Source organism: Schistocerca nitens, chromosome 4, assembly GCF_023898315.1.
Source record: "Schistocerca nitens isolate TAMUIC-IGC-003100 chromosome 4, iqSchNite1.1, whole genome shotgun sequence".
NCBI classification, from domain to species: Eukaryota; Metazoa; Arthropoda; class Insecta; order Orthoptera; family Acrididae; genus Schistocerca; species Schistocerca nitens.
In genome coordinates, this window is record NC_064617.1 from 59,420,137 (window position 1) to 59,441,919 (window position 21,783).

Below are 21,783 nucleotides of genomic sequence, written 5' to 3' on the forward strand. Positions count from 1 at the left end.
CCATGGCCGGCGGGCATCTCTCTACCTGACATGAGCTTCTGCAGTTGTGGTCATGGGCCGTGTTCCTGTTCCTGGCGGCAGTTTCCTCTGTTGGCGCTGCACTCCGGCGTGGTGAGTACGTTGGATGTATCCGACGATCTGTAGACCATTTTTGCAGGATTTAATTGTCACTGCAATTTGGACATCCGTACAAAATAGCTTTTTGCCGCTGAAAGTCTCGTCTGCAGAAAAAAAATGGTGGACAGTTTGATGGGTGTATTCAGTAAGAGCCAATCAGAAAGCTCCATTCATTCACAAGACATGCTTTGTGCTGGGACACAGAAGTCTCTGCAGACTGGTTCAATCAAGATGGGAGGGAGGGAGAGGGGGAGGGGAGCAAGTTATCTACAGAAAGTTGGGAGTGCAAGGTGATCTATTCTTTGTTCATGTGTTCAAAGACAAGTTGAAGCAGACCATCCATCTCTGCCATGATGCTGTCCTTCATCCAACGTTGTGGTATTAGGACATCTCCAGACCAATAGCTGTAGGACACCAAAAACTACAGCCATGCTACGTACATGTCTCGCGGTGATGCGTCAGCCTTGCTCGGCAGGTAAACACATGTGCGCGGCTGACGTGTCTCACATGTCCCTTTAGGATCGCTAGGAACAATGCACCCTGAGCTATTCTGGGAAGCATCGGAACAGATTTCTATAGCCCCAGACCTGCAGCTCTGTGCCATTGTGCTAGCAACGGTACCTAGGTGAAAACGTCATTCGACAGGAATTTCTCAGGTGTCAAGTCTGAAAGGAATGCCCCCGCGTCATCCTTGTGGGGTCTGAATTGACTCCTGTGTTGTGATTCAGCAGCTGACGGTCGCGTCGTTACTTTTCATGTGCTGCCGATGCATTCTGACTCGTCAGATTGTGTGTGGCAGCGTTCTGTGTGGTCTAGTGAACAGGGGACTGCGGGCGGTGTGTGTTTCACAATCGAAAGATTTTTAACTGTGTGTAATTACGTGTGATGCATGTTTCACGACGGCATTTCTTGTGCAGTCGGAATAAAAAAAGAAATGCGATCGATGTAATTACTTCTCATAAGACCTGCATCTTCCAAACAGCCCCACAAACTGACTTTTTTAAAATAAAAGAAATATACCCTTGAATTTCCCTTCATGAGATAACGGGCGTATGATTCATTATGAATAGGAAGGTATGGCAGAGAGTGCGTTATTGTCAACAGTTCAGTGACAGGGTTGTTCTACTAAGAATCGACAGGAAACCAACACCAACAACGATAGTTCCTACATGCTGACGTCACAAGCTGAAGAGATAGAGAACATATATGAGGATACTGAAACGGTAATACAGTACGTAGAGGGAGATGAAAATCTAATGGTCATGGGGGACTGGAATGCAGTTGTAGGGGATGGAGTAGAAGAGAAGGTTACAGGAGACTATGGACTTTGGAAAAGGAATGAGAGACGAGAAACACTAGTGGAGTTCTGTAATAAGCTTCAGCTAGCAATAGCGAATACTCTGTTCAGGAATAACAAGAGGAGGAGCTATACTTGGAAAACGCCGGGTGATGCGGCAAGATTTCAGTTAGATTACATCATGGTCAGACAGAGGTTTCGAAATCAGCTACTGGATTGTAAGGCTTACCCAGGAGCAGATATAGACACAGATCAGAATATAGTAGTGATGAAGAGTAGGCTGAAGTTTAAGACATTAGTCAGCAATAATAAGTGCGCGAAGAAGTGGCAAACGGAAGTGCTAAGGAATGACACGATGTGTTTGAAGTTCTCTAAGGCCATAGATGCAGCAATAAGGAATGGCTCAGTAGGCAGTACAGTTGAAGAGGAATGGACAACTCTATAAAGAACCATCGCGGATGCTGGAAAGAAAAACATGGGTACAAAGAAGGTAATTGCGAAGAAACCATGCGTAACAAAAGAAATACTTCAACTGATCGATGAAAGGAGGAAGTACAACAATGTTCCGGGAAACTCAGGAATACAGAAATTCAAGTCGTTGATGAATGAAATAAATAAGAATTGCAGGGAAGCTAAGACTAAATGGCTGCAGGAAAAATGTGAAGAAATCGTAAAAGAAGTGATTGTCGGAAGGACAGACTCAGCTTACAGGAAAGTCAAAACAACCTCCGGTGATATTAAAAGCAAGGGTAGTAACGGGAATTCCACTGTTAAATGAAGAGAAGAGAGCGGATAGGTGGAAAGAATACACTGAAAGTCTCCATGAGGAGGAAGATTTGTCTGATGTGATAGAAGAAGAAACAGGAGTCGATTTAGAAGACACATGGGATCCAGTATTAGAATCAAAATTTAAAAGAGCTTTGGAGGACTTAAGATCAAATAAGGAAGAAGGGAGACTGCAAGAGCACACAAGTGCGAGAATTACCGCACAATCAGCTTAATAGCTCATCCTACCAAGTTGCCGACAAAAATAGTATACAGAAGAATGGAAAAGAAAATTGAGGATGCGATGGATGACGATCAGTTTGGATTTAGGAACGGTAAAAGCACCAGAGAGGTAGTTCTGACGTTGCTGTTGATAATGGAGAAGCGTTCGACAACGTAAAATGGTCTAAGATGTTCGAAAATCTGAGAAAAATATGGGTACGCTATAGGGAGAGACGGATAATATACAGTGTGTACAAGAGCCAAGAGGGAATAATAATACTGGACGACCAAGAACGAAGTGCTCGTATTAAAAAGGGTGTAAGACAGTGATGCAGGCTTTCGCCCCTACTGTTCAATCTGAACATCGAAGAAGCAATAATGGAAATGAAAGAAATGTTCAGCAGTGGAATTAAAATTCAAGGTGAAAAGGATATCTGTGATATAACTCACTGATGACATTGCTATCCTGAGTGAAAGTAAAGAAAAATTATCTGATCTGCTGAATGGAATGAACAATCTAATGAGTACAGAATATGGACTGAGAGTAAATGAAAGAAATGAGAAGTAGCAGAAATGGGAACAGCGTGGAACTTAACATCAGGATTAATGGTCACGAATTAGATGAACTTAAGGAATTCTGCTACCTAGGCAGTAAAATAATCAATGACGGATGGAGCAAGGAGGACATCAAAAGCAGAGTAGCAATGGCAAAAAGGGCATTGCTGCCCAAGAGAAGTCTACCAGTATCAAACATAGACCTTAATTTGAGGAATAAATTACTGTGAATGCACGTTTATAGTACAGCATTGTGTGGTAGTGAAACACAGACTGCGAAAGAACTGGAGCAGAAGAGAATCGAAGCATTTGAGATGTGGTGCTACAGACAAATGTTGAAAATTAGGTGGACTGACAAGGAATGAGCAGGTTCTGCGCAGAATCGGAGAGGAAAGGAATATGTGGAAAATGGATGGTGGGACATCTATTAAGACATGAGCGAATGACTTCCATGATGCTAGAGGGCGCTGTAGAGGTCAAAAACTATAGAGGAAGACACAGATTGGAATACATCCAGCAAATAACTGAGGACGTAGGTTGCAAGTGCTACTCTGGGATGAAGAGGTTGGCACGAGAGAGGAATTCGTGGCGAGCCGCATCAAACCAGTCAGAAGACTGATGACCTAAAAAGAAAATTGTCGATGATGTTTCAGTTAAACTGATGTTTGGGGGATTAAGTGCTTTTAGTTAGATAAGGAAATCTCGGATTGTTGCCATATACTTTTCACGCCCGTATGTATAGCGATCCAAGAGCGCGCCTTCTCAAACTGTTTGAATGTCCTGCGTCACGTTTATGCATTTTTCTCATTGGCAGAAATGGCAATGCATGGCCGCCAACTGTTCCTCAATGGTGAGTGCTACATGTCTCAACTCATATCTCTATATTTTGTAAGTTATTGTACAATGATATTTACGAACTTTTACAGATGATATTTATATATACACTAAGTTGTCAAAAATTGTGCGTCGTAAGAGACGATTTGCCTCATGAAACCTTCCATTGTATTGTTTCCGACAGCCCAAAAAATATCTGTTACGCATTGTTTACTAAAAATACCTTTTTTTGTAAAACACTGTAAAGTGATTTCCATGAATTATATACCGATGAAATTGTTTTATAGGATGTAATGATGGAAATTGTAGTTGTGAACGAACAAATGCAGAGTGTACCATGTACCTAGCACCGCCTAGCGATTTAGTCCCCTTGATTTCTTATTTGAGCCTTGGTAGCAGTTTGCACTTGCCTCGTTGTTAAGAATGTTGACAAGATACAGTCTATTTACTGAGCAATTTTTTATGATTAACATAACATCCGTAAGGTAAAAAATCGTAGTCTACTCACTACACACGTCAGAGGCAAGCAGCTATCCAAGCAAGTGAGTGTGTGTGGAGTGCACCAAAGGGTTTTTTAGATTACAAGACTCTCCATCCAACCCAGTTAACGAAATCTGTGAGGAACCCAGAAGTATCAGTTTAAGATCCAAAGAAATGCCTCCCACAGATGAGAGTATCAAAATTCTAGTGGTTAACTGCGGCAGCATTTGCAACAAAAAAATGGCTCTAAGCACTATGGGAGTTAACATCTGACGTCATCAGTCCCCTAGACTTAGAACTACTCAAACCTAACCTAAGGACAACACACACATCCATGCCCGAGGCAGAATTAGAACCTGCGACCGTAGCGGCAGCGCGGTTCCCGACTGAACCTCCTAGAACCGCTCGGCCACATCGGCCGGCTCATTCGCAACAATGTGCCAGAGTTTGAAGCTGTCCTAAAAAGCACTGAAGGTCCCACAATGCTAGGCATAGAAATGTGATTAAAACCTGAAGCTGACAGTAGTCAGATCTTTCGGGAAAATTCAAGTGTACACCGAAATGACGCCCAAACTGGTAATGGAGTTGTCGCTGTAGACACAAAACACAAATCCACCCAGTTAAAGATTGAAGCTGTATATCAGACTGTTTGGGCAAGACTCAGTATCCAGGCGGCAAAAAATTATAATAGGGTATTACTATCGACCGAATGATTCTCCTCCTTTTGTAATCGAAAACTTCAGAGGAAACCTCATCTCGCTTGTTCATAAGTTCCTCAATCATACTGTAATCATTCCAGATGGCCTTATCATCCAACAATCAATTGGAATAACCTTAGATTTTTTAGTGGTGGGCGTGGCAAAACAGCCTGTGAAAGTTTACTAAATGCCTTCTCTGAAAACTACCTTGAACAGATACTTCAGAATCCCACTCAAGCTGGAAATATGTTGGATCTAATGTCAACAAACAAACCTTCCCTCTTTGAGGAAGTCCACATCAAAATTGGCACCAATGAGTATGAGGCAGTTATAGCATCAATGAATACTAAAACATAAACAGAAAAAGCAAAAACAAAAACAGAAAAAGCAGAGACATTTATACTTTTAGAAAACTACACGGAGAAACAATAGTTTCATATCTCAATGAGAAACTTGAAACTTTTAGCTTAGGAGAGGAGCATGCAGAAGAACTGTGGCTCGTGTTTAAAAGAATAGTTGACCATGTCTGGATAGATATAAGCCCAGTAGGACAGATCATAATGTTCTGTATGGTACACAATCACTGTAAAGAAACTTTTAAAGAAACAGAGGCTACTGCATAAGATGTGTAGAAGAAAGACAGACAGATGCTGAATGAAACGTGTTTGGCTGTCAAGAGAATACATTATGAAGCCTTGTGTGGCTACTGCAGAAGAATATTGTCAAGTGATGATTCATAAAACCCAAAGAAACCCTGGCCATATGTAAAGGTACCAACGTTAGTGTTCAGTCACTCATGAACGAGACTTAAACCGGAACTGAAAGTGGCAGAACAAAAGTAGAAATGCTTAACTCTATTTTCAAATGTTCCTTTACACAGGAAAACCCACAAATATTGCTCCAATTTAATTTTCTTACCACTGAAAAGATGTGTAAAATAGATATTAGTGTCAGTGGTGTCAAGAAACAGCTGAAGTCGTTAAAATTGAACAAAGTCTCAGGGCCAGATGGAATTCCTAGCAGATTATATATCCAGTTCGCGTCTGAGTTGCCACCACTGTTAACTATGATCTATCGTACGAACAAAAAACTGTGAACAGTAGTTGGAAGAAAGCACTGATCACACCTGCCTATAAGAAGGGTAGCGGAAGTGAGGCACAAAACTACCGTCCAATATCCTTGACATCTATTTGTTCTAGAATCTCAGAACATATTCTGAGCTCAATAATAATGAGGTATCTCGAACAGAACGGCCTCCTCCATGCGAACCAGCATGGATTTTGAAAACATCCACCATGTGAGACCCAACTCGCACTTTTCTCACATTACATCCTGAAAGCCGAGGCTCAAGGCATGGCGAAATGAAATAGTTTTTCATGTCTTCTCTGATCAGTTTTGTTCCGTATTTCACAGCCTATGAAAATGTCGAAAAGCGTAAGGCGATTTTAGAAATAACAAAAAGTGTGTTCAAGGCATCTGAAAGTTATTAAAGAGTATACAATAGGCCGTTTCGTCTCATCAATTTTCGTGCGAACTGCATCCAATATAACGTGTTTCAGATCTCCGTCGTCTTCTGGTTAGATTTAACATAGTTTCACGCGAATAAACAAAACACAAATCGATCATTTTATCTACTTTACGATGCAAAAACCTGGAAGTTGCTGACTGCTCTGTACTCTGCCTCAGAGACGCGTAAGGTTAATCCTCTACGAAATGCTGCACTGCTTACAAAGACTATTAATTCTTTCTCATATGCACGGGGTAACATTCTCTTATGCTTCAGTCCATATTGCAGCGAAACTAGTGGGTTTCAACGCTTATAGCAAACCGAGCTTACAGTTCTGTAGATATCATTTCGCTTTAATTATTTTTCAGCTCCTAGAATGTAACATGAACCAGTGTGAGACACTGTCTCCGTTTGATGCTTTTTTTTCCAAGGAATAAGTACTGTACTGATTTTTACGACAAATAACTTCTGGATGGATAGGGCTGCTTCAATTTCGGCTCTATATGCCACGTCTTAACTGAAACTGTATTATTTCTTATTTACCTTTTCCATATTTTATGTGACTATGGTTGCAGCAACAGTGGTGCAATGGAAGAGAAATGGTGATATATTTACAAATATAGGACATAAGCGTTTGGTTTAGCGGTGTGACTATATAAAATTTTTTCAAGTCGCTGTTTAGCAATCTTCGTAGCGTAAACAGGTCTATAAGATAAGTAATTTCAAGTGGAACGCTTGGTGACGATAAAAAAGATAAGAACTTAAAACTGACCATGAGAAGTGCTGTTGTTAGTGGTTCACACTTGTGATTGGGTAAGATGCTTTCCTTCCGTCCTTGATTTTCCATTGTTTGATACTTATCGCAGAGAAATTCTAATTCAGAACACTTTGTTCCTGAAGTTAATAACTGTAGAAAAGAAGCAACAAATGTACGTTAATTTTTGAATGTGGATGAATCGTGTATGAATTCTCCTACTGTCAATGTGTCTTATTTTTTGTTAACTAAAGTAGCTGATTTTATGAAAGTATCTGCATTCTCATTCATCATCTAAGTTTGTCATTCCTTCAGCAGACACCAAAATGAGTCGACCACACGTAGACTTTCGCCAGCCATGTTAAAGTTGTTGGCGGTACTATGGAAAACTTGCCAACCTGCTAACTAGTCAATTAAACTATCAGAGTTTCATTTTAAAACTGAGTGTTGTAAAGTAAAATACCTCCTACAAAACATCTAACAAAATAAAGACAGTGTGGGATATAATGAAGGAAGAGACTGGTACAACAAACATTATGAGGATCAGATAGTTGTAGTTGTAAATGATACCTTCATAAGAACTGTGTGTATTGCTGCAAAATTTTAAGAACTGTGCGTAATTTTGAAAATTTTTAACGAGATTTTACTGAAAAGATGCCGTTTGCCAGGCTCAGTATCCGCTGCCACAGACTATATCTCTGACAGTCCACTACAAATAACTTCAGTTGTATGGAAATGATCTCAACTACATCAGAAACAGTAAAGTTCACCGTTAAATATTCTTAATCGATATATTCCGGTGATTACGACAAAATATCATAAACAGTTAATTAAAGAACGTTATTCTGCGTTTAATAACATATTAAGTTATGTGTGGAACTAGTCATTTTTCTCTGGAATGTTATACGACTGGCTTTCTGTATAAAGAAGGTGATCAAGAAATACCATTACCTTTGGGAAAATGCACTATATGCAGTTCTCAACTTTAAGACGTTTCCTCCCAGTATATGTCTAAATTATGATGACAAACAGATAGCATAAGTTTGCAGGGTACGTTAATGGCATTACAACATTAATTTAGTTGAGAAGCGCATACCACAGAACTGCTGAAGCACATAAATAAATCTTTATATCGAATGCGGCTGTGGCCAGACATAGGTGGTACAAAAATTTTAAAAAAGATCCATGCTTCAGTTTGTTTTATCCCATATTGTCATACTTTTTTTTGGGGGTGGGGGGGTGGGGGGGGACGTGTAATCATCAAGCCAAGCTAAAGATTTCCGGGTCCAAAATCGCGTAATAAGATTTATTAATGTCTGAAGTCAAAAACGTCTCGCGGAGGCCTGTTCAATGAACTGAGGATACTAAGTATCGCTTCCGCATATATTTATCTTTTAACGACATTAGTGAGATATGATAAATCACATTATCACAGCAACAGCTCATTTCAAGGAATCAATACAATAAACAAGAATAATCTCCACAAAGATTGAAATTCAAGAAGAAAGAAGCCCGTTATTCAGGAATATACATTTACAATAACTTTCCAGCAGCCATAAAAAATTGAGCTAGTAATAAATTTAAGTTTAAGTAAAGGATTTACTGGTGCGTTACTTCTTCTAGATCGTCGACGAATTTCGTAGTAGAACATACTGATGTCTGTATTACACTGCAGTGCAAAATTTATGGACCGAAGTAATTTTCGCATTATGTTTTACTGCCACATAACGTCCATAAATGTTATAAAAATATTTTGTGTGTGTGTGTGTGTATATATATTCCATATCTCCTCCTAAACCACTGGATATCAATCAGTCTTGATACACGTGTTCCTTACTGTAAGGCAACATCGCTAATCGCTATAGGAGTAAGAATCACATACCTCTGATAATTCAAAATACATGACTTGATAAACAATGTGATACGTGAAAAATTGCCGCAGCATGAATGACGGTTAAATGTTGTTACTTCCGCGCTACTAACTCTATTCACAATAAATTTTCCAGACAGTACCTGTTCCGGCGTAACGACAAGCGCCGGCAATAAGATGAAGAACGCAAGAGCAGAGAAGTCTGTGAGACGATATCAGCCAACAGCCCGCTGACAAGGACCGTCCTACGACAGGAGCAGCCTCTGTCCGAAGAGAATATAAGAGCGGCTGCTGCCAGTTTCGGCCGGACAGCAGAAGCCGCGCACTAGAAGAGAGGCACTACAAGAGCCGTTATTAGTGATCCATATGAACCTGTGTGAACTAACTTGTATGCAAATTTTATATGACGAAGGACATTGATTATTTGCATGTCGCCAGTTGCTTGCGACCCAAAGTTAAGTATTGGCAACCTACTTTATTGTAATAAAAACCATAATGTAATTGGCTTGAACTGTCGTATAGTTATCCGAGAAATCAGCATCCATTTAGGAACCCTATAAGAGACGAGTGGGTAGGGCACCACAGTACCCACATATACCGCTGTATACAACTAGAAAATTGTATATTGGTACCACAAATAGTTCAAGAGATATGACATAGTAAACCCTGGGATGCGGGAAAAACTCTGCTACATTGAACTTGCCGTTTAAATTTTTTCGTCCATATCCGAATCCAGTGACGCCTTCGGGTTGGGGATGACATGGTGGCCGGTCGGTACCCTTGGACCCCCACGGCCTGTTCGGGTGGAGTTTAGTTTAGTTTAGTTTTGCTACTAACTCTATTCGCAACTTATTTCGTAGACAATGTCCACATATACCACTGAATTTAGCTTCACGAATGAATCACTGTACGACATATATTTCAAGAATATGACTTCATAAACACTGAGATACGTCAAAAAATGACGCACCAGGCGTTAAGTTTCAATAGACTTATTCTCTGTTACTAAGTTACTAGTAAAGTCGGGTCAACTTAATGAAATCCCTGACACTTGGCAGCGCTTTTGACAGCTTTCAACCGTGAACTGCAAACGGTTGTAGGCGGAAACAATACCCGTCTCTAGACCTATGAAAGGCATTGCCATAGAAACGTTTACAAAATCGAGTTCTAGACACGCGAAGCAGGTTAGCTCAGTGTATGGGAAGTGGCCGGCATATTACATTACAAACACATAACATTTTTTTGTTTTAGTTTCCAATAGATTAGATTGGATTCAGTTATCGTTCCATAGACCCAAAAATGAGATCATTCTCGTGGATGTAGAGGATGTCAGAAAGTATAAAATAAAAAAAAACATAAAACATTTGAACGTAATACTTACGACTTACTTGTCAAAATAGATGAATACATCACTGTAAACTGGAACTGCTAATATTTACAGAATTAACACACTGTCAGAATGAAACACTGTTACACACTTTTAATAAATCTATCATACACAAAATACCTAACCATGACTGTTGTGACCAAGTGCTGTCAATACTGAAATGTAGCAGATATTTTTACTGAAGCTTGGCTAACAGTCCCTATTAAGATATTCATCTATAGAAGAGAAGGAGTTGCCTATCAAAAAGTCTTTCAAACCGTGTTTGATCTGAAACCAGTTTTGCAATGGTTGCTGGCAATTTATCGAAAATGTGTGTTCCTGAATAATGGATCGCTTTTTGGACCTAGGTAAGTGATTTTAGGTCTTTATGTACAGTGTTCTTATTCTTAGTATTGATACTACGTATGTTGAACTATTGGTTGGGAATAGAGATGTATTACTCGCAACAAATTTCATTCATGCTGAGAAGCAGTGGTTAGAAATCAAAGTTACTTGAACAGGTTTCTATGTGATGTTCTTGAATATAAACGACAAATGATTCTTATTACACGCTTTTGCACTCTAAAAACTTTTCCTCGTTTTGATGAGTTACCCCAGTATATGATGCCGTATGGCAGAATATAATGAAAGTAAGCAAAGTGTGCAAGTTTTTTTTATATTTATCTCTCCAACATATGGCTTTATTCTCACTTCAAATGGAGAATTGTTCAAGCGCTTCAGAAATTCAGTGGCATGTCCTTCCCGACTGACTTGTCTATCGAGTTGTAAACCAAGAAATTTAAGACTGTCAAACTCTTCGATCTGCATGTCTTCATATGCTATACACGTGATGCAAGGATATCTCTTACAGGATCTGAACTGCATGTAGTGGCTCTTTTCAAAGTTTATTGACGGTGAATTAGATGGGCAAAATGAATAACCGAGAACCCGAGAATTGGCGCGTTTGTCAGCTAGTAGTTCTATGAATCGTGGACAGTGCATAGAAAGCACTGCTACAGAATAGTACAGAAGGTAACTGAAAGAAATACGAAATCAAATGCAGAGAAATGACACGTTTAGTGAAAGACAATATTTACCAGGAAGACACAGCAGTTTGGACATTAGACGAGGCGGGACGTTGTTCTCAATAGGGTGTGTAATCCCCATGACAGCAATGCATACCCTGCAACCCGTTCCCATGTTAGCCACAAGGGTGATGAGGAGTTCTTGTGATAGCGCGTTTCATTCCTCTGCCAGTGCGACTGACAGGTCCTGGATGGTCGTTGTGCGTGCTTGTCCGAACACATCCCACACATACTTGATGAAACTGAAGTCCAGGCAACGGGCAGGCCAGCCCTCTCGCCGAATATCCTCTCGTTCCAACGGTTCCTCCACCTGTCATGTTCGATGCTGGCAGACCCAGTTGATGAAGCTCATGGAATGAGAGGATATTCAGCGAATGGAATGTCTCACTCGTTCCCCCTGATTAAATCCCATCGAGCGTGTGTGGATGCGTTTTGGACACGTACCGCAGTACTTCCACACGCACCAATGGCCGTCCAGCAGTTGTCAACCTCACTGAGCGAACAATGGAACGCCCTACACAGGAACTCCTGACCACTGTTGTGGCCTCCAGGGGAGAATGTTGCAGGGCATACACTGACGTCCGTGGTGGTCACACATGCTGATAAGACTCCGTTTCCGCCTTATGTAATGTCCAGGGGACCACCATGAAACCGGTGTCTTGGACAAGAAGTGTCATTTTTATTCGTCTCATTGCGTATGTACTATACTGTAGCAGATCTTTCTGTGTATGGCCCAAGTTGCAGCGAGCTGTGCCACACGGAAGTTACTTTTGTCCTTTAGTTTCACTCATCAGTGTACTGATAATATCAAATAACGTTTGTAAGAGGTCCATGACTAACGAATTTATTGCTAGCGCACTCGAGCAGATGTAATTTCGATGGACTGCTCTCGCGCTACCTGCGATATGTAAGCTATAAGAGAATCTCAGGCCAGAGAGCAGAGTGGACTGCAGTAGGAACTGTGTGGCAGTAGGAGTAAGCAGTAGCGAGCAGTCTGGTGTATCGAGTTGGCTGGGCCGGTCGTGGGGAGCGAAGGCGGTGACTGAGCGATGTAGTATAAGCTAAAAGCAGCCTCGATACACCAGACTGCTCGCTACTACTTACTCCTACTGCCACACAGTTCCTACTGCAGTCAGCACTGCTCTCTGGTCTGAGATTCTCTTATAGCTTACATATCGCAGCCAGCGCATGAGCAATCCATCGAAAGTACATCTGCTCGAGTGCTCCAGCAATAAATTCCTTAGTCATGCACCTCTTACACGTTAGTGCTACGTAAAATCTGACTTAAGCACATTTTCACTCCATTAAGGTAATCAAAGCAAATATGTGTCTAAAATGATTTCTGTTTGACGATATGTTCCGCAATAGCCTAAAAGATGTTTTATACACCTCACTGTATAGCCCTACACATTTTCAACCTAGTGACAGGTTTTGATATTACCTCTTGAATGAAGGCATTTTTCAAAATGATGGAGCACAGCAATCAGTCGTCCTTTTCTTTCAGGTTTTATTAAGCATATCTAAATTTCGGCCAGTGCCTAGCCATTACCAATGCACTATTCCATGGTATCAATGCATGTCCTAGTACGTCAGTTCCCTGTTGTTCGGGATTCTGTCACAGTTCGTTCAAGACTGCTGTGCATTTATAATGCTAGGCACTAGCTGAAATCTAGATTGCCTTGATAAAACCTGAAAGAAAAGGACGACTGGTTGCTGTGTTGCATCATTTCGAAAGTAATATCACAGTCGTTGGGTTGTGTTGTGTTAGGGGAAGAGACCAAAGAGCGAGGTCATCGGTCTCATCGGATTAGGGAAGGGTGGGGAAGGAAGTCGGCCGTGCCCTTTCAAAGGAACCATCCCGGCATTTTCCTGGAGCGATTTAGGGAAATCGTGGAAAACCTAAATCAGGATGGCCGGACGCGGTATTGAACCCTCGTCCTCCCGCATGCGAATCCAAACACAGTCGTTGACTGCACTCACATTGCTAATGGAAGGTAACCTGATAAATCACAGCATGTTTCAAATTTATGAACTTATGATGTATGGAGGAAAATTAGCGAATCTCTTTATAGTAAGTATATATGATGTGTTTTGGTTTTATTGTATGTTTTACATACGTAAATATCTCGTAACTATGAACCCATTCAATTAAAAACGTATCAAAACTAGAAACGAAGAATAAGCCTTAACTTCATGCCATATTCAACAGGGGGTGTCCTAAATGTATTCAGTTGCCACGTAGTCGTCATCTACGACGCTAAGAAGAGCTTCAGACTCGACTTACAATATCTTTTATAAGGCATTAAAATGAGTGCAGAATATACGAGAGAAATGAATTCTTTCTAGTTCCTGTCTAATTCTCCTGCAGCCTGTAGTATTTTGAAGAACGCGGCTTTGTACGCGAAAAGAGGGTCTGCAAGAAGTGGTTGTGACATCTTCAGACATTTAATGCAGTCTGTTAATTAAGTCCTACTCCCTCAAATGGGAGGATTCCTGGGGCAATGGAAAGGAGAAGCCGGAGGTACAAAAGCGTTATCTGCCACGGCCCGTTTTTAATGCCTCTATAGAAAGAGCCTAATTATTACGCAGCCCCAGTGAAAATAAGCTGATTAAAGCACAGCAGGGAATTAAGACTTCATAACGTAATACGACCATCGTTATGCCTCAAAATGGGATGGAAAGCTGAAACATTTTATTTTCTTACTAACTATGTACTCTACATCGTCCGGTTCAACTAGTCAGTTTCCTTCTTCCCGATCTCTCTGACCATCTCTTCTACTCCCGCTCTCTGTCCATCCTCCTTCCTCCTTCGTTCATTGTGTATACTTCCCGCGGCCCTCATTCTCTGCCTATCTCCTTCCAGTCTCCCTTCTCTGTGTCCACTTCCCGCAGTCCTCATTCTTTGTCCACCTCCTTTCGCCCTTCCTTCTGTGTGTCCACCTCCGCCACACCCCCATTCTGTTTCTATCTCCCATGTCCCTCTCTCTATACATCTGCTACTTCTCCATCCTTCTGTCGATCTCCTCCTGCCCCTGTCCATGTCCATCTCCTCTTTTCCCTTACACCTCCTCCTTCGACTCTCTCTGCGCCGCACAATGATATAATTTTGTAGCTACACTTAGCACCATATGTCGACACTGTCTGCGAATAGAGCTAGTCTGAGATAAGTAATAAATTAAAACGTCATGAACGATGCGGCAGTTTCTCACGTATCTCATTGTTTATGACGTCACATCTTCTGAACCATGTTCTGTACAATGATGTAATTTTGCACATATCTTCAGTGTTATATGTGACTACTGTCTGCAGATTGTGTCGTGCATACAGTTAGCATTAGAGAAGTGACAAGTTAAAACGTCGTGCCTGATGCGACAGTTTAACTGCTTCAAGAACAAAAATCCAGCAAGCGATAAAATTTGATCATTTTGTGGGGTTCTAATCGAGAAAAATTTTCGTAATGTTCTGAAATTATGTGTGAAGTCTGCTGCACGTTTGTCAATGCTCTCGTTCTGGAATACTGCGTAGTTCGCACATTGGCTATACTTTATACAACGAGTACATTATACAATTAATACTATGGAAGTATGGATTAAACACAATGAAGATCTATAAGCTTTGTATTCATTACTCTGATTCGTATCACGTATCACAAATCAACCAAGAAAAGCATTCCCACAAATTTTTCCTTAACTCGCGTAATATTCTTCAAATCACTAAGTGTCTTGTACTACACACTTTCTAAAGTAGCCTCTGTTATACCCCAGGGTTCAAGCTGTCTCCTAAACAAATTTCATCAAAATCGGTTCAGCGGGTTAGTAATAACAAGTTTAAACGTCATGAATGTTGCGGCAGTTTATCACCCATCTCAGTGTTTATAACGTCATATATGCAGAACTATGAATTGTACAATAATATTGCAGGTACGTTCAGTAGGACATCTTAATACTTTATGCAAAACGTGTCGCAAATACGGTTACTAGTAGAGGAGTAATGAATTAAAACGCTATGCCTTATACGAAACTGAACAGCGAAAATGAACGATAAACTCTTTTTCTTTCATCATTACGTAGGAGATGTCAGTTAGAAAAAATTCGCAGAAGTTTGAAATTACGTGTAAAGTTTACAGCAAGGCTTTAAGCGCTCCCGTTCTCAAATACTGGTAACTGGCTGAATAAAATCTGGGTATTCGCACGTCATGGGCTACACCTCTTTGTCACCCCACCGTCACCCCTTTGATAGGTAGATGGTTTCTTACAGTCAGAGCGATTCTTTCCAGACAATAAGTGATATGTGTACCACGTTTGTTTGCAATCAGTCCAGTTTTTTCGGAGCAGGAGTGGAACACGCGTATGTACAAACATTTTCATAAGATGTATGAATTTTTTTTTTTCGTGATCCGATTTTGATGAAACGTAGCTTGCACGGTGCCTCTAGCTACGCTGAACTTACTAGTGAAGGCTACATGAAAATCATTTTGTAGTTTTGGTGGCTAGCGTATCCATAGACAAACAGACAGGCACGACAGTCTTACAGACATATTATGGGTACAGATTTTCGATTTATTTCTTCAGCAGCACGAAATCCTTTTATTGCGCCTGTGTTGGAGATAAGCAACAACATTGGTTTCTCCAGCTCTTATCGTGAGTGCATTTAGTGACACAATAATTATATCTTGCAAAAGATCGATAAAATTTTTATTTTTCCACAAGTGTACAATTTATAGATTCAACGTTGAACAAATTCGTAGGTACTGTGGAGGCTAAAGTACAGAAGGCAATAATTATCGCGTTAGGTCAGTTAATACAGGCAGATACGGTCGCTACAAACTAAGTGGCTGAAGCAGACATATTTTTTTGTGTCTACAACAGTTCACTCTTTGGGATAGTTTAACCGACTTATATTTCTGGTCTTGTGACAGATATTCCAGGTTTCCTCAACTATTAACATTCCCTTCTTGATCTGTCAGTTGTCATACACGAGGGAGCCATCTTTTAACTTAAAGATACATTCTTTCGGAAAAATTTTGTATTTTTCACCTTCGTGAAAAACTACGCCAAGTTGCTAATCGATAAAAGGCAAAACGACGATTAATATCGATTATTTGCATTCAAAAAGATTTGGAAACAAAGCTCTTAAAATAGCATCAAAAATGGGGTTGAAATATAGGCCCTCCCAAAAAAAGCCACATAAAGTCTTTTAAAATGTTTTTATAAAACCGGATAAATCAGTAGGTCCACCACAGCAACTTGTTTACTAAAACATTTTAAATCCAAATTATTTTCAAAAATCGCAAAAGAATTGCTGTTTCCCGGTGTAGTCAAAGTGTGCTCACATTTGGCACATAACACATTGAATCCACACTCCTCCGTGAGTGTCTACACATAATTTTTTTTATCACAAAAGACACTGGTGGCATTGGTGGAACCTCGTGTATCCCCAGCATTAGCATCCAGGTCGCAGGAGAATCTGATTGCTTCGTGGGCTGACTTTTCTCGTTCTGAAGACTTTTAGCCTTCTCAGTCCCGCTCCCTGGCCGGAACCCTAACCTCTGGAAAACTCATCGATCTCTTTTCGACAGCACTTTTACAAAGCGACTTTGAACGGTGTTCCAGCAGTCATGAGGCTGAAACTTCCTGATTTGGGTCCCTGAGTGATGGTTCTCTACTTAATACTGGAGACAGCAGATACGTCGAACGGAGTAGCTGCATTTGAAGTCCCCAGGGAATATTGAGATTTTCAAATGGGTGCCCTTATTCACATCAACACCAACTAAGGTAGTTGATTAATGTCACGTACAACGTTAGGGGGAGGGCGGCTTTCGATTTGTTTTTAAAAGTAGCTTGGATTCTGATTATCTGATGTTGTTGTTGTGGTCTTCAGTCCTGAAACCGGTTTGATGCAGCTCTCCATGCTACTCTATCCTGTGCAAGCATCTTCATCTCCCAGTACCTACTGCAACCTACATCCTTCTGAATCTGCTTAGTGTATTCATCTCTTGGTCTCCCTCTACGATTTTTACCCTCCACACTGCCCTCCAATACTAAATTGGTGATCCCTTGATGCCTCAGAAAATGTCCTACTAACCGATCCCTTCTTCTAGTCAAGTTGTGCCACAAACTCCTCTTCTCCCCAATCCTATTCAATACCTCGTCAGCCGGCCGCGGTGGTCTAGCGGTTCTGGGCGCTCAGTCAGGAACCGCGCGACTGCTACGGTCGCAGGTTCGAATCCTGCCTCGGGCATGGATGTGTGTGATGTCCTTAGGTTAGTTAGGTTTAAGTAGTTCTAAGTTCTAGGGGACTTATGACCACAGATGTTGAGTCCCATAGTGCTCAGAGCCATTTGAACCATTTGAACCAATACCTCGTCACTAGTTATGAGGTCCACCCATCTAAACTTCAGCATTCTTCCGTAGTACCACATTTCCAAAGCTTCGATTCTCTTCTTGTCCAAACTATTTATCGTCCACGTTTCACTTCCATACATGGCTAACCCCATACAAATAGTTTCAGAAACGACTTCCTGACACTCAAATCTATACTCGATGTTAACAAATTTCTCTTCTTCAGAAACGCTTTCCTTGCCATTGCCAGTCTACATTTTGTATCCTCTCTACTTCGACCATCATCAGCTATTTTGACGCCGAAATAGCAAAATTCCTTTACAACTTTAGTGTCTCATTTCCAAATCTAATACCCTCAGCATCACCCGATTTAATTCCACTACATTCCACTATCCTCGTTTCCTACTTCAAGACACTGCCCATTCCGTGCAACTGCTCTTCCAATTCCTTTGCTGTCTCTGACAGAATTACAATGCCTTCGGCGAACCTCAAAGTTTTTATTTCTTCTCCATGGATTTTAATAGCTACTTCGAATTTTTCTTTTGTTTCCTTTACTGCTTGCTCAATATACAGATTGAATAACATCGGGGAGAGGCTACAACCCTGTCTCACTCCCTTCCCAGCCACTGCTTCCCTTTCATGCCCCTCGACTCTTATAACTGCCATCTGGTTTTTGTACAAATTGTAAATAGCCTTTAACTCTCTGTATTTTACCCCTGTCACCTTTAGAATTTGAAAGAGAGTATTCCAGTCAACATTGTCAAAAGCTTTCTCTGAGTCTACAAATTCTAGGAACGTAGGTTTGCCTTTCCTTAATCTTTCTTCTAAGATGAGTCGTAAGGTCAGTATTGCCTCACGTGTTCCAATATTTCTACGGAATCCAAACTGATCTTCCTCGAGGTCCGCTTCTACCAGTTTTTCCATTCGTCTGTAAAGTGTCTTATTAAACTGATAGTTCGGTAATTTTCACATCTGTCAACACCTGCTTTCTTTGGGATTGGAATTATTATATTCTTCTTGAAGTCTGAGGGTATTTCGGCTGTCTCATACATCTTGCTCACCAGATGGTAAAGATTATCTGATATCACTGTGAAATTACTTGAATCTAACCACAAGGATATGAAAAGTAAACGATTTTACACTCCCGCCAAAGGGTTGCAGTTCAGAACAGACAGCAGTTCGCACTATCAGTCTAACGGACGCGGCATCCATCCACACTACTTCACAAACGGCTTCAACTGCTCGCTGCTTTATTCCGTCAATAAGCGGTACCATTTACGGTTCTGGTCTCCAATGTCCAGCACCTTCCAAAAATGAGTTCAGATGCACAGGGGTACAAGTGAAATTTCCCAGAAAAATGAGGTAAGTGCATCTAGAGTACGTAAGGTACGTAAAATTGAGGTGGCGAAAGAACACAAATGAAATCACTATGGTGCTTCACGGTGAACTAAAAGAAAACTAGGTACAAGGTGTCACAAACAGCTGTCTTCAAGCTGGGCTATATAGGTTTTTAATGATGAAAAATTATCTAAATAGCCTTTTCATGATACATGAGAATAGTAAAGTGACCCTTGTGGTGCAAAATATTTTCAGCAATGGAATAATGAATTAAACAGTGTTTATTTTATTTCACAACAGCAAGCCACAAATGGCATGGTCTTCATATAGCATTACAGAAATGTTTTAATGGCTCTAAAGAGCAATTTTATGATAACTAAGTTGTTAACAACGAAGCATTATACATAAAACATAAATCACACTCTTCTTAATTGACAATCATCAGAAAGGAAAGTGCTACCTGTGCATAAAAGCCTTCAGGAACTTGATATGAAACTGATCGTTTAGATTAAACTGAAACTTTAAATTTCACACAGAAAAGGCTGAAAAGTATTTATATGTCTAACATTCACAAAAAATTTAAAATTCCATTTTACAATCTTGACTGTAACTTCAGTTTTCTCAAAAGTACAAGAAGTGGGCTTATATTCCTTAGCTTCTGATCCCGTCAGTTATATATGGGGTAATGGGTCTTGTATCTAACTTTAAACTTAGCTTTGGGCGTTAGCTGATGCTTTTATAAATAAAAAATAAATAAAAACTTGGTGTTTCCATTCACGCTGCAGAGGGGGGGGGGGGGGTGAATAGAAACGACAGTATTATTATTATTTTTTATGTAGTGGTCTTTGGCGTGAATAGGGAATCTATTGGATCTAGAAGAGTGTTGTCGTGATCTTCAGTCTCAAAACTGGTGCAACATGCAAGCTCTTCAACTACTGTAACATAAATCCCTCTGTATCTATTTACTGTATTCACCTCTTGGTCTCCCCATTTTTCCCTCCACTCTTGCCTCCAATACTAAACTGGTGATTCGTTGCCATCTCAGAATGTGTCCTATCAACTGATTCGTTCTTCTAATCAGTTATGCCACACATTTCTTTTCTTCCCGTTCTATTCAGTACCACCCCATTAGTTATGTGATCTACCCATCTAATCTAACCATTCTTCTTTAGCACCATATTTCAAACGCTTCCATCCTCTTCTTGTGTAAACTGTTTATCGTCTATCTTCCACCTATGGTTACATTCCAGAAAAATATCTTCAGAAACACTTAAATCCATATTCGAATTTAATAAATTTCTTTTCTTCAGAAACGCTTCTGTTGCCATTCCCAGCCAACATTTTGTATCCTCTCTACTTCGGCCATCGCCAGTTATTCCGCTGCCCAAACAATAAAACGCGCCTACTACTTAGTGTCACGTTTCCTGATCTAATTCTCTCAGCATCACCTGATTTAGTTGGACGACATTCCATTACCCTTGCCTTGCTTTTGTTGATGTTCATCTTAGATCCTCCTTTCGAGACACTGTACATTCCGTTAAACTGCTTTTCCAAGCCTTTTGCAATCTCTGACAGAATTACAAGTTCATTGGCAGGCCTGAAGGTGTTTATTTCGTCTCCTTGAACTTTAATACCTACACGAAATATTTCTTTGATTTCCTTTGATGCTTGCTTAATGTACAGATTGAATAACATCGGGGATACGGTAAAACCCTGCCTCACTCCCTTCTCAACCATTGCTTCTGCTTCATGCTGCTCGACTCTTAATAATTGACGTTTCAATCACTGCTTCCGTTTCATGCTCCTCGACTCTTAACAATTTCCGTCTTATTTCTTCTAACATCACAGTTCTTCTCTACCGCCTAATGAACAAAATACCAGCACATGGAATATCATCAGATCAACTGTGTGATTCGACTGAAGAGTTTCTAGGAAGTAGAACACAGTAGTTCATTCTCAGCGGGGAGATAACTTCAGGCGTAAAAGTAACTACAGGCGTACCACAAGAGTATGTTGAATAGTTTCCACAATATGTATTAATGACCTAGCAGACAACGTCGGAATTTCCACGAGACTTTCGTGAATGTTACTACTGCTCACAGAGAAGTTGCAACGCTACAAAATTGTAGTGAAATGCAGGAAGACATCAACGCTCGATGCACGAGTCGTAGCTGACCCTCAACATAAACAAACGTAGCGTATTATGTACGCATAGGCAGAAACATCCTTTAGTACATGATTATACGATTTGAGAACAGTCATTCGACGCACTCACATCCACGAAATATCTATGAGTCGGCTTACGAAACGACTTAAAATGGAACAACTACGTAAGGCAAATCGCGAGTAAGGCAGATGTCAGACTGAGTTTCATTGTAAGAATCGTCAGGAAGTGTCGTCCACGCCCAAAAGAAAATAGCTTAAAAAACACTCGTTCGAGCAATATTAAATATTGTTCGTCAGTCTGGGACCCGCACCAAATGTTGTTGATAGAGGAAATGGAGAATTTCCCAAGAAGTTTGATTTAGTAAGCACGAAAGGGTCACGGAAATGC